At 52.6% G+C, this 4,354-nt stretch overlaps 1 long non-coding RNA gene across 1 annotated transcript; it reads right to left on the reverse strand.

The window, feature by feature from the left end:
- Positions 1–2,176: 2,176 nt before the first annotated feature.
- LOC147685178 (uncharacterized) lies at positions 2,177–3,078 on the reverse strand. The gene is made up of 3 exons (XR_015300410.1): positions 2,998–3,078; positions 2,525–2,909; positions 2,177–2,249 (listed from the first exon to the last, which is right to left on the reverse strand). It is a non-coding gene; the product is annotated as an uncharacterized LOC147685178 (long non-coding RNA).
- Between the last annotated feature and the right edge of the window lie 1,276 nt (positions 3,079–4,354).

Consider the following 4,354-nt stretch of genomic DNA (forward strand, 5'->3'; position numbering starts at 1 on the left):
GCACTGTTTAACAAACAAACTTACAGGTTGGTAGCCATCTGCACTTGGAGGGTGTTTGTGGGTGCGAGGGAGGGAGGGAGGCCTGTCTCACTACTCCCAGCATGCCCCCTTGTCCCACAGCCCAGCAGCATGGAGGCCTGCCCCACCCAGGAGAAAGTGTCAGCCATTGCACTGTTTAACAAACAAACTTACAGGTTGGTAGCCATCTGCACTTGGAGGGTGTTTGTGGGTGCGAGGGAGGGAGGGAGGCCTGTCTCACTACTCCCAGCATGCCCCCTTGTCCCACAGCCCAGCAGCATGGAGGCCTGCCCCACCCAGGAGAAAGTGTCAGCCATTGCACTGTTTAACAAACAAACTTACAGGTTGGCAGCCATCTGCACTTGGAGGGTGTTTGTGGGTGCGAGGGAGGGAGGGAGGCCTGTCTCACTACTCCCAGCATGCCCCCTTGTCCCACAGCCCAGCAGCATGGAGGCCTGCCCCACCCAGGAGAAAGTGTCAGCCATTGCACTGTTTAACAAACAAACTTACAGGTTGGTAGCCATCTGCACTTGGAGGGTGTTTGTGGGTGCGAGGGAGGGAGGGAGGCCTGTCTCACTACTCCCAGCATGCCCCCTTGTCCCACAGCCCAGCAGCATGGAGGCCTGCCCCACCCAGGAGAAAGTGTCAGCCATTGCACTGTGTAACAAACAAACTTACAGGTAGGTAGCCATCTGCACTTGGAGGGTGTTTGTGGGGGTGAGGCCTGTACCACTACTCCCAGCATGCCCCCTGTCCCACAGCCCAGCAGCATGGAGGCTACCCCCACCCAGGAGCAAGTGTCAGCCATTATACCCTGCACGCTCACCTTACAGGTATGTAACTACCGTTTATCTTCATGAAGTGTGTGTGTATTAATCTATTTACTATTGTACAAAATGCATAGACAATCAACCTTTAGGACACCATGATCTAACTATCCACTATGTAATGTAACACGATGTTGCCATGATTTGTACAACTGATGACAGCACAATGCACTAGTGTACAGACAGCTGATGATACACAGATGACACAAACACTGACCACTCCCCATCTACTCCACAGGTGATGAAGAACTCACTGCTGGGGACAACACCAACGACCCGCAGAGCCAGTCTCCACCTCCGGCACATGGACTCACAGATGCAGACTCCCAGGACAGTATGGACGATGAGCTCCAGGCCGGCACATCCGGTGTTCCACACACCCAGAGGTCCCAGGCCCCCATCCTCCCCACCACCACCTCTGCTGCAACGACAACGCAGCAGACCCCTGCTGTCACAGCCTCTGCCTCCACCGCAACCACCACCGCAGCCACTGCCACCAACACCACCACGACCACCAGTACCACCTGCAGCACCCTCCCTGTCCCTAGGGATGACCAGCCCACACCAACAACTGTGGAGGGCAGGGAGCCAGTGCGTGGCGCACCAGTGGCGAGGGAAGAGGTTCGTGGCAGCAGAGCAGGTGGGAGGGCCAGGGCCAACACCAGACCTCGGGCGGAGTGGACACCATCCCTGGACCACTTCACCAGAGTAGTGGATGCCTATCAAGAGGTCCAGGGACAAAGTGGCCGGTCGGACGAATTTTTCAGGGAGCTCATCCTGCTGATGAGGTCCATCAATAACCACATGGGACAGATGGTGGACCTCATGGGCCAGCAAGTGGCGTTGCAGAGGGACAGGCCTGTGTCCCAACCATCACCGCCATCCCCTCCTGTTGTGCAGCAGGATGACAGTCCACCATCCTCCCCTGCGCCAACAGAGAGGGGCGAGTCCTCTGACGCCGCTGGCCATTCAGCAGGCCCCCCACCGCCAAAAAGATCTAGGGGGCGTCCAAAGAAGAGCCTGGGAGTCTCTGGAAGCCAAGCACCTGCCACACGCCAGTCACGGAGCCAGCCTTGAAGACAACCCTCTCCCCAACTGCATTGACTCTTTTGGACTATCTTTCCCCACATTGCCTTGGCAATGGCACCTGTCTGTTGGACTGGGTCACCACATTCATGTGGTGTCTACTCTTGCATCTCAGCGACCATGACTGTCAACTCACTGCTCATTCCCCACCTTCCTGTAAATATTCACGCACAATTCACATGTCCACCCCGTAAATAAAATACCTTACAATCCAGATTTTGTGTAGTGAATTCTTTAGTGCATAATTTACAATGATGATTATGTCCATGATATGTAAACATGATGTACAGTATGCAGGGCAGGAACACGCTGGAGAACCTAGGGAGACACAACAGAACTACAGTCACTGGTCTCATCGTGGCAACACACACAGATCACTGATCCACAAATATCCTAATTATCACAGGTACCCTACACAGTGTCTATCTGAAATGCTGTAATGCCGTCCATAATACATCTCCGGACGTAACATCCATTCCAACAATCCCATACATAGGTGACAGAACATGTGGCTATTGGGAACATCTGCGCATAACCATTCATAACATAAGCTAAGACACTAGACTATGTAGACGTTGTAACTCGTCACACACCTTCAAGTGAAGTAGCGTTGGATTAGCTGCTGCCGTTGGTCAACTCCTTCCTCCTCTCCACTCTCCTCATCACTGGATTCAGGTCCCTGAGCAGGTTGTGGCCTTGGTTCCTCACCGTCATCCAGGAGCAGGGGGACCCCCTTGTGGATGGCCAGGTTGTGTAGCATACAGCATGCCACAACGATCTTGCACACCTTCCCAGGCGAGTATGCAAGTGCGCCTCCAGTCCTGTCAAGGCACCGGAACCTTGCCTTCAGCAGCCCAAAAGTACGTTCAATTACCCGTCGTGTCCTGCCATGGGCCTCATTGTAGCGGATCTCTGCAGGTGTCTGGGGATTACGGAGTGGGCTCAACAGCCATGGCCTACTGGGATAAGCTGAGTCCCCTGTGGAAAAAAAAATACACATTGCAATGTTGTACGGCCACAGTAAAGGCAGTGACACACAGCACGCGATAGCAGTTGTGTAACTCACCCACAATCCAGGCACGTTCGGGATGCAGATTCTCCATCATCCGTGGCACCATGCTGTTCCTCATGATGAAAGAGTCATGTGCCGAACCGGGATACTTAGCACACACATGTGAAATTGTCATGTCTGCAAGGCACACCACCTGCACATTCATGGAGTGGTAGTGTTTCCGGTTTCGAAAAATGTGCTCCGTCGCCTGCGGTGCCACCAGAGCCACATGGGTGCAATCTATCGCACCGACTACATGTGGGATGTGCCCAAGTGGATAGAAGTCCCCCTTAACGGCAGCCAATTCACGTCCCCGGGGGAAATGGATGTAGCGATTCCGATAGATCATCATGGCCTCGAGTACATCCCTCATCACCATGCTGAACATGGGCTGCGACATTCCCCCAGCGTTAGCCACGGTCTCCTGGAAGGAACCAGTCGCAAAGAAGTGTAGTGCTGCCATTACCTTGTGGGCGGGTGTGAATGCCGTAGGATCGTGACGGCGAGGCTGCAGGTGGGGCTCCAATAGATCACACAAGATCTTCAATGTCGGTCTGTCCAACCGGAATTTCCTGATGATTGCCTCATTCTCCATGTCCTCAAGCACAATCACCTGACGTAGGAGATCTGGCCTCCTCCTAGTTTAGGATTAAAAACAATAGGTCAATGACAAGCATCATGAGATGGCCATAGCACAAAACATCAATGATGTAATGGGTAAAAAACAATGGCCAGAAAGCTGCATGGCACATCTGGTTACATGGCTGCCCAATAGCTACACACAGAGGGCAGGCCTCTCCAGTGACAATACCCAAGTGACAATAATGTGGATACAATGATTAAACGAGTGACATGCGCAGACATGGAGCTACAAGAGCCACAAATCTAATGTGACTTAACATGTCTGTCATACCCATCTGCCGTACCTGCCAGACCTCAATGCATCATGTACATTGTGGAAGCATTCATCAACACAATAATCACAATAGCAGGGACACTTCTGGTTGTGTGCATGATCAGTTCTGAATGCACAAGTCAGGTACGATACAATGCAGTGCCACCAGCCTGGTCAAGGTCTGCACTGACCAACAACACATTAAACCTCACTACATCTATGTAGAGCACCTGACGTCTGTCAATTATCAGCACCCATCAAAAGCCTTACTAAAATGGCACAAACACATGCTAAAGTGGCTCAGACTGAACGTGCGTCCTCCTGTGGATGCAATGGCTCTGTGGCATCGTGTGTACAATGATGTGCCCTACACCATGTAGCTGCATGGCACTTATACATTGTCCATGATTGACATACACAGCAATGTGTACGAAAATGCCAGAACCTAGCGCCAGTCCCTGGCGGTGTGACCCCAGC

The sequence above is a fragment of the Lissotriton vulgaris genome, chromosome 10 (genome assembly GCF_964263255.1).
Source record: "Lissotriton vulgaris chromosome 10, aLisVul1.2, whole genome shotgun sequence".
Taxonomy (NCBI): Eukaryota; Metazoa; Chordata; class Amphibia; order Caudata; family Salamandridae; genus Lissotriton; species Lissotriton vulgaris.